Here is a 13,129-nt window from a genome sequence, read left to right on the forward strand (position 1 = left end):
TAAAACTTAATATTTGTAAAATTACTTATCTTTATTTTACAAATCTTAAGTTTTGATGTAGGAACAAAGGAAATCATACATCTTAAATGCTTATCTTTGTTTTATAAATCTTAAGTTTTAATGTAGGAACAAACGAAATCAGACATATCGAGCCAACCTGTTGAATCGGGTCTATGTATTGTGTTTATGAAAATCAGACATATACCTTTCAAAAAAAATTAAGATAAATATATCTTCGAAAGTTGGTAATTTTAATAAGGGAAAAGTGAATATGGGGCTGTTAAGCACCTAAGCTTTATATGTGAAACCATCAAAACTACGTAGTTTTGATTAAAAGTTTCCAAAAAACTGATTTTATTCCTTTCCTAGATTATGTATCAACTCTATTATTATCAGTTTGAGTAAACCTTCAATTCTTAATTCGTCATTGTTGATGAAAACAAATAATAATAAAGCCTCAGATTAATATGAGGAGAAGAGGAAGATAATTTAAAATATATTAAAATGATGTGAGTGGCAACTGAAATTCCAAATCACAAATCTAATTTATTGTTTCTACTTTTTCATCTAAAAAGTAGCAGAAGACTAGACTATTAATTTTTCCTTTATTTTTTAATTTAAATGAAGGTTGCGTAAGCACATTTTTCTTATTTTCATCTCGCCAAACTAAGAATTAAAGGTTTTCAATTTAAGTGAAGTTGAAGTAAGAATTAGAGACTCTTAATTAGGTACTTTAATGGAGAGAAAACTTAATTAAGAAAGGAATAAAATCAGTATTTTGGAAACTTTTAATCAAAACTACGTAGTTTTGATAGTTTCACGTGTAAGCTTAGGTGCTTAACAGCCCCATATTCACTTTCCCCTTTTTATAAAAATTGCTAGTTTATATACTAGTAGTCTTGGGCCTCTTGGGTTTTGAATTATAATAATTAGTTTATATACACTACTAATTATTATTTTTTCACAATGGTCGGCCGACCCCGTGCGATATGGGTAGCTCCGCCCCTGCACATGTATTTCAACTAAAGTAGTCAGCTAGGATGTCAACTAATAATATTACCATTTGTATAAATAATAAAGTTGTTCTTTATGGTGGGGGGCATCGAAACCCCTCCACAGTACAACGTCATCGCCACGTAAGAAACGGGGGGCTTCGAAGCCCTTCTCCATAACGTCTCCCTATGGTTTAAACCTCCTTTAACGACCCATTATATATGCGTATATATGTATGTGTGTATGAGAGATGGATAGAGAACAACAACCATCGTTGTGAAGCACCACCCCCCCTTCCGCGCCCCCACCTTTTGCCCCCTTCGGCGGTGTGCCATGCCTTTTCGCGCTCCAAGGCCGTTCATAGCGGAAAGTCTAACAAAGTTACAAATGTAACTTTAAATGTTGTATTAAATGAGGTTTTAGATATTTATGAATTATAAAATTTTATTTATCATTATTTATATATTATGAATCCATAAGTTATGCTATTTCGTATAACATTAAATTTATCTTTTTGTTGTATTTTTTTAACCATCTGTAACTTTTCTCCTAATGGTGGCTTTTGGGCGAGGACTAATGGGGCAGATTGATATACGAGCTTTCCTTTAAGAACGAGCCAATCTAGCTCCCTACGTGTCTGTATTTCGAGAATGAAGATAATCTGGTAAACTAGTGGTTCGTCAATAATACAAATAACTGTTAAGAAAACAAGTTGATTGTACCAACCAAACTTATCTCTTGCTTGAGGAATTTTGAGATTGGGCTCTCTGATAACTTGCATCCATATAAAGAATTACAGGCCCACTTATAATTCAAAACCCAAGAGGCCCAAGACTACTAGTATATAAACTAGCAATTTTTATAAAAGGGGGAAAGTGACTATGGGGCTGTTAAGCACCTAAGCTTACATGTGAAACCATCAAAACTACGTAGTTTTGATTAAAAGTTTCCAAAATACTGATTTTATTCTTTTCTTAATTAAGTTTTCTCTCCATTAAAGTACCTAATTAAGTCTCTAATTCTTAATTCAACGTCAATTAAATTGAAAACCTTTAATTCTTAGTTTGGCGAGATGAAAATAAGAAAAATGTGCTTACGCAACCTTCATTTAAATTAAAAAATAAAGGAAAAATTAATAGTCTAGTCTTCTGCTACTTTTTAGATGAAAAAGTAGAAACCATAAATTAGATTTGTGATATGGAATTTCAGTTGCCGCTCACATCATTTTAATATATTTTAAATTATCTTCCTCTTCTCCTCGTATTAATCTGAGGCTTTATTATTATTTGTTTTCATCAACAATGACGAATTAAGAATTGAAGGTTTACTCAAACTGATAATAATGGAGTTGATACATAATCTAGGAAAGGAATAAAATCAGTTTTTTGGAAACTTTTAATCAAAACTACGTAGTTTTGATGGTTTCACATGTAAGCTTAGGTGCTTAACAGCCCATATTCACTTTCCCCCTAATAAAATAGAAACTCCAACTATGTAAATTCTTTATTATACTGATCGAGTTAACCTAGGGACATAAATTCTTTTGGTTTTTTTATTATTTACATTTTATTTAATTTTATTAACATCTTTTCTATTTATTAGATTTATATGTATTTTTCATAACTTAGCTCCATACAAAAACCTTAAAACGGATATTGAGCGATGCCTAGAGTTAACAACTTAAAATCGGTCAAGTGGCTATATATCAAACAAAAAAATATAACTTTTATATACGTTAATCTAAGTAGGAATTATATTTTACATATTTTCTGTATGATACGACCCGACCGGAACGAATGAACTGGACCAAAAAGTTATATACCGATTTAACTGACCCGTACAGCCGAACTAGAAACGAAATTTTTTTATATATAAATGAGTATTGACCCAAAAAATTTCCGACCCCTGTGGGAATATTTCTGGATCCGCCACTGGACATGTGAAAGAATTGTATTGTTTTATAATATAGATAGGTAGGTAGATAACTTAATTGAGGTAATTACATACTATTAATAATATAATTTTAAGAAAGTTATAATTGGTTTAACTGAGGTAATTAATAAAAAATAAATAGTAATAAATGCATTAACTGTTATTTCATTTAACAAAAAAATTATTAAATTGAATAAATGGTAAGTAAAAAGTTAGTTAATTACGTGGAATATGTATAAATGAAAAATTGATTAGTTGACATCCCATGTGGATGACATATTTGAAGGTCATGTGAAAAACATGTTTTGCTTTAATAGATTAATTAGATTAGTTTGTTAGTATTTTTCCAATGTCAAGCATAATTTAAGCTTGGCTTACTATTTCCAATTCAGTATAATATTATTTTATTTATATACGTGTGTATATATATAATTATACTTTTAAATTTATAACGAAGTATATATTGTTAGTAATTTTTATCGTAACTTCATACATGATAGCATTTACTATGTAATTTTATAATTTATAAAACATAAAAATGATTGTATTAGATAGATAATAAGCTCGTATAGATTTGCTTGATTGCTTAATTTAGACATGTAAAGCTCGGACAATCTCTTTTATGTTGTTACTTATTATTCTACTTTTGATGTTCTATGTTATATTAGAACTTGTTTATTTGAAAGTTTTATTGTGATGTGTTTTTGTAAACAACTAAAACTATAGTTTTCTAAAATAAAAGAGTGAAAAATAAACTCATCATAAAGTTTATTATGTAAAATTTATAGTTATTTTAACATCATGACATGTGTTGTCCATCAAGAAATAGAGTTTACTTATGGTTAGTAAAATCATATAGTGTTTATGTAACAACTGATATGATTGAGTACTCTTGAATCGTCTTTTATTAAAAAGCTTTCGTCTTTAATTGAAAAGCTTGTTATGGTGCTAATTGACTTCAATTCAAATTTAAAAACCCGTCTGACAAATGTTCCGATGAAAAATCAATTCTATTACAAGTCTTCATGTTGTGTTTAGTGTATCTCTAGAATATTTGTAGCGTTTACTATAAACTATTATGAGAGAACCAAAAGCCAATTTGAATTGTATATTGGTCAAAATCAAGTTCTTTAAAACTCGTCAAATTTAAAAGGTACTAGTAGAAACTATTTTATAGAATCAATTAAAATAACTTATAGATATTAAAATATAAACTAAATCCTTATTAAAGAGCATCTCTAACGTAATTATTATTTTACTTTATTTTGTTGTAGAATATAATAAGAGTAATAATAATAACTACACTATTTATAAAATGTAGCATAATTATTATTATTCTACTTGTATTTTCCTGTAGTGTACGAAATTGTCACCAGATGAATTTTTTTCACCTCACTCCATTTACACATTATTAAAAATGATTTGTATCTATTGCTGACATATAAAATGTAGCATTTACATATTCGTTCTATGAAATATTTATATACCAAAATATAATTCCAAATGCTTCTTCCTTTGGTGGTTATACAAACAGTGAAAATCAATCACGTGTAATCATGAATTGTGATTATTTTATAATGGACATGAACGATTATGCCACCCACGTTAATATATAGTGTGAATGAAGATATATCTTTATATGGGATTCTTAAAGAACTAGATTATTCCTCGTAATGACATTTCTACATGTGTGGTTTGATATTAAGGAAAGTCAATTATTTGTCTAATGTATGAATAAAATCCTTAATTTTTTAAGTTTTTGTTTGGAAATGATATAAAAGATGTGCAAGCATAAAAATGATTGAACATGTAAACACCATAGGGGGGCGTTTAGGCATTTTAAACGTTTCAAAAGCGAAATTCATAGTTTTTATGTGACGCATGTCATTTTACAAACAAGGTGACTTCACATAATACCTATGTTAAATTTTTTACTGGATAGATTTGAATTGCTTCATCACAATGCAAAATTGATATGGGTATAGAAAAGATTTAAGAATATGTGTAGATATGAATTTTAGTCGGTAAATGTATATTTAGAACCTTCAATTGAAGATTTTGTTATGACTTGAGTTATCTGTCAATTTTATTTTTCCTAATATGGACAAATATTAGTAATACGATTTGACATGTTTTTTTTATGAAAACATGTTTTCCTATTTTTCTACTTTATATTTTGCTACAAAGTGATCAAAAGATTATCTCAAACTACAGTTTGATTTGGAATTGGATATATCCATACTCTCATGGCCTAGTAGCATATGAATAATCTTGTTGACTATTATTATTATTATTATTATTATTATTATTATTATTATTATTATTATTATTATTATCATTTGGGTAGATATTCATGTAATCTACTACATTGCTTGAGTTAATCCTTAACTTGTTCGATTAGTATCAGTACTAGCTAGTTGTGTCGAAAACGTTTTTGATTGTGTGTTAATATGATGTTAATGACCGTGCTCTAGTATGGTGTGGATCACATGTATCGTTGGATAAAAGGTTAGACTTACGCTTTATAGCATGTTTCGTTATACGCTTCAATCACCCGATAATTAAAGTCTAAGGATGTTTAAATATCAAAAACCTAATGCACTCAAATGTTACTTTTATTCAAGGGGGCAATTTCGAGATATTCCCTTATTCAAATAGGAAAATGCACTTTTAGACTATATCTGTCAACGTTAAGAATTCGATATCGATATGAATGGACAAAGTGGAGTTAAGTGGATATGGGCATATGGCATATCCACCAAATTTGTATCCGGTCCATTATCGTATCTAGTAACAACTAACAAGTCGATGACAATAATGACATGCTCAGACACTTTCCAAACCAACGTTTCTAGAATAAAATAAAATAAAATAAAAAACTTCGAAATAAAAGAACGATAAAGTAAGAGCTAAAAACACAATATCATAGACTCTAAATAATTTATTACGTGAGGATTTTAGAATAACAAATTTAAAAATGTAAAGATCTTAATAACTTATACATAATGCAAACAAACATGTAGAATCAACATGATCTGAAATCAACATCAATGATGCTTCTACATGTGATAAAAGTGTTAAAGTTGATGTGATAAAGGTGTTAAACTTGATGTGATTAATAATACCATGGATCTTCTAAGAAAGCACATTTGGAGTTATAAATAAAACACATAAACGTAAGTATAAATTCTTTTACTTCTTTAAAGTCGAGTCACCAAGAATTTTACACTTTATAGTCTATATGGAGTCTATTTTTCCTTTGAAAATTTGATGAAACTTGATAGTGATTTATATACCTTCTAGAAGGTGCATGGCATAAGGACATCATATGTGCATATATAATTAATAAAATGTTAACATCCAAAACATTGGTTTAGTCTTATATGATTGATAATATATTAGCATATATATAATTTATAAATAAAGGATTATATTAAAAACAAACAAACATAATGCATAGTGGATGTTTATATTGATTTTGCAACTGTTATCCATGCCACCACTATTATTAAGATTAACCCCTGACCATCTTTATTAATCCTTCATTATCTGTAAATTTGTTCAAAACAAAGCTAGTAGGTTGAAAACATATGGAAAAGTTTGATGTGAAAAATTATAAAACAAAAATTTTATAGCGTGCCAACAGCCAAGTAGATATTAGTCGATTCATCTTATATTTACCTACTGGTCTTCAATAAAAGTTTGTATCCACTAACTTATCTATAGCGCCTGAAATGAAGCCGGGAACACCGTCTCGCACTACTAGAAAAATAGCTTTTAATGACGCGCATTGCATGTCATTAAAGGGGTAGATGACACGTATATCCGTGTCAAGGAAGGCCCTGTCAAGAAAAGTTCATGACACGTATTCGTGTGTCATCTTTTTATGACACACTATGACACGTATTTGTGTGTCATCTTTTTATGACATGCATTGCGTGTCATGGTTTTAGGGTTTAAAAAAATATATTATTTATAGAATTATTAATTTCCCTATTAATGACAATTTTCATAACACAAAAAAATATTCATATGTAGACAAATAATGCATTTCATACAATATTTAATAAAATACTAATATTTCATACATCATTCAAAGTTAACTAATATCAATACATAATTTTAACAAAAAAACCAACGGTGTCACAAAAGTCTACCAATCTTTACTAATTTTCTTTAATCCCGGTAGTCTTCACTTTCATACTTCTTTTGTTCTAATATGATCATTTGCCCGAATAAGAAATGCATACCTGAAAGCAATGAACTCCATTGAAAAAAAATGAGATAAGAATCTAAAGACTTAGACAAGAGAATTTAACAATCATATGCTCAATAATAAAGAACAATGAGGGGAATATTTTGTTTCTACAAATATCATAGCTGACACATGTTGATAATCAAATATGCAGTTGTCTTTGATTCGTGACAGAGTTCACGTAAGAGTATACGTAAAATACCAAAGGGGGTTATTCATATTCAAGCAAGTTTCAATAATACCATTGTGACTGTTATGATTCGTGACAGAGTAAACAAAGTGCACGAAAAAACATAAAATTTATATTACCTGCAATCGTGTTGAATACAATTGACCAGTCAACTGTTATAACAAGTATACAAGCATCCATGTCAAGCTGTTTCCAATTCCATGAGGCCTGTGTTTATTTCTTCAGCTATTAATGTTTATGGATGTTAGTGATTACCAATATAAGGTAAACCCAATATATATTAGAATGTCATTAATAACAAAAAAGAATATATTCACTAATTATATGACAAAAAATAAGTATATATACAAATAAGAATCAATTGATACAATGCCATAATATACAACCTTTTATAATGATGCTAAACCAAGTACCTGTGACAACTGAGCCCAGTCATCTGATGCAGGATAAAGAAGCTGTGGTATCAAAGATCATATATGACAAAGTATATGCAGAGTTTAGAGTCATCAAATCATACTTTATATTTTAAAAAAAAGTTCAATAAGAACCACCAGATCCGATATCAACTCTTACCACACATGATATCTTTTCGTTAATGCTACATTTCTTAGCTATTCTTTAGTGGACTAATTGTCAGGTCGCGCTTAGAATCGGATCTTAATCAATCATGTCATAACTCGCACAAAATTAATCGTGTTGACAAGAGAGTTAATGACGGGTTACTAAGTTTAGAAAGATGACCGTTTGTTAAAGGCGGAATCAATAACAAACATACTGTTGCAATGAATATTCAAAATACGAGGACACACGAAGGATTCACTCAAAAGATTTCCATTTATATAACGTTAATCATACAAAAGGATAATCGATTTAGGGTTTAGGAGGAATCCTAGGACAGCCGTCACACACACAATATTCTCTTAATTAATGTGTCGGTCTTATCCACTCGTATATTCTGTCTATTTCGTGTCTCCTTGGCGGCGTGCCCTAATTATTCTATTTATAGGCATGCCAACCTAAGACAGGCTGTCATTCCTTCTAGAAACCCTATCCGATAGTACATACTCAATTTACATATTCAAAAATATACTAAGTGTAAAACAAGTCTTCCGGGTAAGCTTTTCATTAAACTTTAGTCTCCGAGTACGCAGTGTACTCGGCCTTCCTTCAGACTTGGTAAACATAGAAGTGTACTCGGAATCAGTTTCCGGGTAGACTTTACTTAGAGAATATTTTACCAAGTAAAATATTCACCGAGTAGACTTCAATCTTCTTGGACTTATCAAACTTTGCTCGACAAATCCTCACGAGCAACCTTGTTCTTCTATGATCCTGTTCGGCTCTTTGTTAGTTGAATAACTTATTTGATAAGGCGTACTCGGGAGTACATACCTTACTCGAGTAGAACCTTACTCGATATAACTTAGAGATATTCCATCAACTCATCAAGTATACTCGGACCATAATTATTAAATAATACCTTGCCCGGTCTTCCAATTACTTGGCTTCTTGGACTTGGTTGACCATACTTTACTCGGAAGAGTAAAATACTTGGTCTTGAAGAACAACCCTGGTTGACAAAGTGAACCTTACTCGGATATGCCAAATAGATGAACCTTACTCGGAAATCACCAAAAAGCATACCTTGCTCGGATATCCACTTAAGAAGATTCTTTGAAGTAAACCGTGCCCGGAAGGCAAAATCTCGTACTCGGCTAAGTAAAAGCTTACTCGAAGGTCCAAGGTGTACCCGGATTCAATACTTAGCAGTTTCTGAGGAGGTTGAGAAGATTCCAATCTTCAATATTCTTCAATCAGGTCAAATCTTCTCATTTGGGTCAAACTTTTGACCCAACAATCTCCCCCTAGATTGGAACACCTCAGCTGACCCAAAACATTCTATGGTTACTTACACTTAGCAAAATACACATCAAATTTCATAATTGAATTACATAAGTAAAAATTACATAATCAAAGATTTGTCCGAAGACATTACAAAGCAAAGCCTATTCTATCTCATTTGTCTTTTCCTTTCATTGTAGGCTGCTTGTCTTCTCAGCTGGATCACAGATGCTGCCCTTTCTCTGAATATATTGAGCACTTGGTAGTGAATGTGTCCTTCTTGTATCACCAAGTCTCTTATATCAGCAAGATCATCATTATGTAGGCATGTCAGATCTGCATCCTTCTTAATTGTTGCCAAGGCCTTCCCATCTGAATTCCTCAGCACATAGTGGCCAGTGTCTTCTCTGTATTCAACTTCTGTAATGACACCATTTTTCTGCACTGTGTAATTCGGCCTTCTCATCCTTCTTCCCAAGCTTATACAAGTCTCCATGTTGGACAGAGGATTTTGATCTCGGACTCTCATCTGGAAGTTCAGCTCAGCCCTGTCCATTTTCTTCAGTTTTTCTGACCTCCCTGACTTGTGAAGTTGGATCAGTCTCCAACTTCTCTTTTCTTTTAAAAATTTGAAGCCATCAGCCGCCTGTTCTTGCAGATACTTAGATAAGTCATTCATTTGTCTTCCTGCTGATCTGTCTCTGTCCCTGAAATCATATAAGTGAAGTGACTCCATTCTTCTTAGTTGTTCTTCTTTGTATTCTCTGAAATCACTTCTTACAACAATCTCCCTTAACTGCCTACTTTCCATTATGACTTTCAAAGAATCAGTAACTGAGTCATAGTAAAGCTCTCTTGGTAAATCCACATCAGACTGTGGTCCATATGATCTTTGTTGTGCAGAGCTACTTGACTCACCTCTTCCACCATGACCTCTTCCTCTAGGGAATCTCTGATGAAATGGAGGTCTAATAGGAATGGACTTTCTTGGCTTTTCAAGACCCAAATTAAAGAATTTTCTGTATGTGGCCTCCACCATTTCAGTTGGTAAATTCTCAAGCTCTCTCACATTCACCCCATGCTTGTGAAGCTCATTTAACATCTTTGCCATCCCCACTGTATTTGCTGATCTTGCTGGTACAAACCTGCCATCTGCATAATACCTAGGGTTTTCACCCTCCTTTAAGGCCTTTTCCCATTCTGCCTTCTGGATATAAAATAAGTCTTTCAGATCAACCTTTTCCAGGGCATTGAAATCAGCTTCAGTCATGCCTCTTTGATGTATCATTATGTTCCTGAGGATGTTTATCATTTCCTCATTTTCCCATGGCAAGAACTTCTCTTCATCAGACTCAGGCTCAGGCTGTTCTGGCTGAGGGATATGAGTTTCAGCAATTTTCTCTAGTTCCTTCTCTTTCTCCCTCACAGTCCTGATTCTTCTTCTTTTCACAGGTGGCTCATCATCAGTTTCTTTCATAATTGAGCTCTCAGTATAGACTCTTTTCATCTCTTTCTGTTTCAATTTGGAATATTGGTCAAATACTGCCTCTTTGCTTAAGTTTCTCACAACTTCAGGCTTTATCCCTTTCTCAATCAGATAACCACACATTCCATCATACTTTTTCTTTAATTCTTCCAGCTCAACCCTGTCATCCTTTTTAACAAATTTTTCTGACACTATCTCTTTCTCACTTTTGTACAGATCTTCAATTTGATCAACAGTGCATCTTTCTAAAGCAGCTTCTGGATACCCTTTAACCTTCAAAAAGATTTTATAGTGCTCAGTGTTTTTCTTTCTTTTCTCAACCTTCTTTAGGACTTCCTCTGCATTTATTTCAATTATGCCCCTTTGAATATAAGTCATTTCAGCTTGAGGGGTCTCAGCAGTAGAGCTTGTGTCAACTTTCTTACCTCCTTGATCAGGGTGATCATCACCCTTTCCATCAGACTCCTCAGAGTCATCCTCCCCATCATCTGATAGATCATTCATGGCATCTATCTTTGGTTCATCAGAGGCAGGATGCTTTGGTTCAGCAACATCAACATCATGAACCTCAACCTCAGGGACATCAACATCAGGAACCCCTGGTAATTTTTCTCCCGGTTTCAGTGTTTTCAAGGGGATTACCCTGATTGGTTCATCAACAGTCTGTTCAGCAGATTTCTTTCTTCTTTGATAGGTCTTTTCATATCTTCTTTCTCCCCAGTTACTAGCAGGGTTCTTTTTCATGTCTTCTTTTACTTGATCAACCCATTTTTTAGCAGCTTCAGATGCAATTGACTCCCCAATATCTTCAGGTATAATCATGTCAGTGTGAAGATTGGTTGATGGTTCAGCAGTCTGCTCTTGTTGCTCTTGAAACTTGTTAACCACCTTTCTCAAAGAGTCATCAACCTCTTGAGTTTTGTTCATATTCACCAGTATTTCAATAACCTCTTGATCTGCCACATCTTGAAATATTTCTTTTGCTACATTGGCTTCATTGATCAACAGGTCCTGTTGTGCCAACTCTTCTTCAGTCAAGGAATGGGCAATTGCTTCCCTTTCCATTGACTCTTTAATCAGTCTTTCTCTCTCAGCAAGAGCAGCAGCAGCAGCAGCAGTATCAACAAAGGATACATCTTTCTCAACGTATACAGCAGGCTCATCCTCTGTTGCTATCATTTTACCCTTTTCTTTTCTTCTCATCACCTGTTCTTCATCCTCTTGTTCATCACTTTCAAACTCATCAATCTCTTTGAATAAGTCTTCCAATTCAGAGTCATGCTCTACCCTCTTGGAACTAGCTTCTTGATCATCAATTGGCTCAGTGTATTCTAGTTCCTCAGTAGCAGCATTCACATTCACATTCTCAACAGTCAGTTCTTCATCAATAATCTCAGTCAACTCTTCAGTCAGCACATTCTCAACATCATCATTCACATTCATTACAGATTCATCACTTTCATCATATTCATTCATGATCCTCATCAAACCATCAATATTTTCAGCACTTTCAGCATCAGTCTCTTGATCCATATTTGTAACATCCCGAAATTTCCAAGTAATATTAATTATATTACTTAATATTAGAGAGAAAGTTTACCCGGGTTATTAGGAAATAAATAATAGAATATGAGTTGGTATGGGTCGGGCTAGTGTTGGGTAATGGATGTGGGTTGTGGACGTGGATTAATTGAGATGGGTTAAATAAGAATGGGATTTCAGGGATATAAATACCCCCAAAATCCCAAAAATATCTTCATTTACATCTATTTCTTCACACACTCAAAACACACACATTCTAACCGATCAAGATTCGAAGCCGAGACCCGAGATTTTTTTGATAGATCTGAGTTGGTAAGGTAAGAACAAATCCTCCAAAGCTAATATTACTGAAAATGGTTAGGATTGGATGGGTTAACCGGACCCGAAACCCAAACTGCCCAAATCGGACCCCTAAAACGTCGATTTTAGGCCGATTTGATGGTTGGGATTTGTAGGCGCCGATCATACGATTCCGTGGGTACCAAAATCGAGTTATTTGGCTAAGAAACGAAGGATTTATGGGCAAACAGATCTGCAGCGCGATAACTTCGCCTGCAAGATTAAGTTCGCCTGATGAACTTCGCCTTCAAGCATAACTTCGCCTAAGGTTTAACTTCGCCTGAAGCCAAGTTCGCCCGAGGTTTAACTTCGCCTGAAGTGAAGTTCGTTTAGAAAATAAATTAAAAACCTAATGGAAAATGTGTTAAGGCAGTTATCGAAAATAAAATTTTTCCAAGCTGACCTGGCAGCTCGACCCCAGCCAGGGGCTCTGCCCCTTGGACCCTGCTAGGGGCTGCCGCCCCTAGACCCCGCTGCCAGGGGCGCTGCCCCCGGACCCCCGTTCGTTGTGGGTAGTAATTAAGACTAGAAAGATGTTATAAGTAGTGAT

Source organism: Bidens hawaiensis, unplaced genomic scaffold (genome assembly GCF_021521415.1).
Source record: "Bidens hawaiensis isolate Kalapana, Puna unplaced genomic scaffold, B.hawaiensis_p1.1 tig00027347_1, whole genome shotgun sequence".
NCBI lineage: Eukaryota > Viridiplantae > Streptophyta > Magnoliopsida > Asterales > Asteraceae > Bidens > Bidens hawaiensis.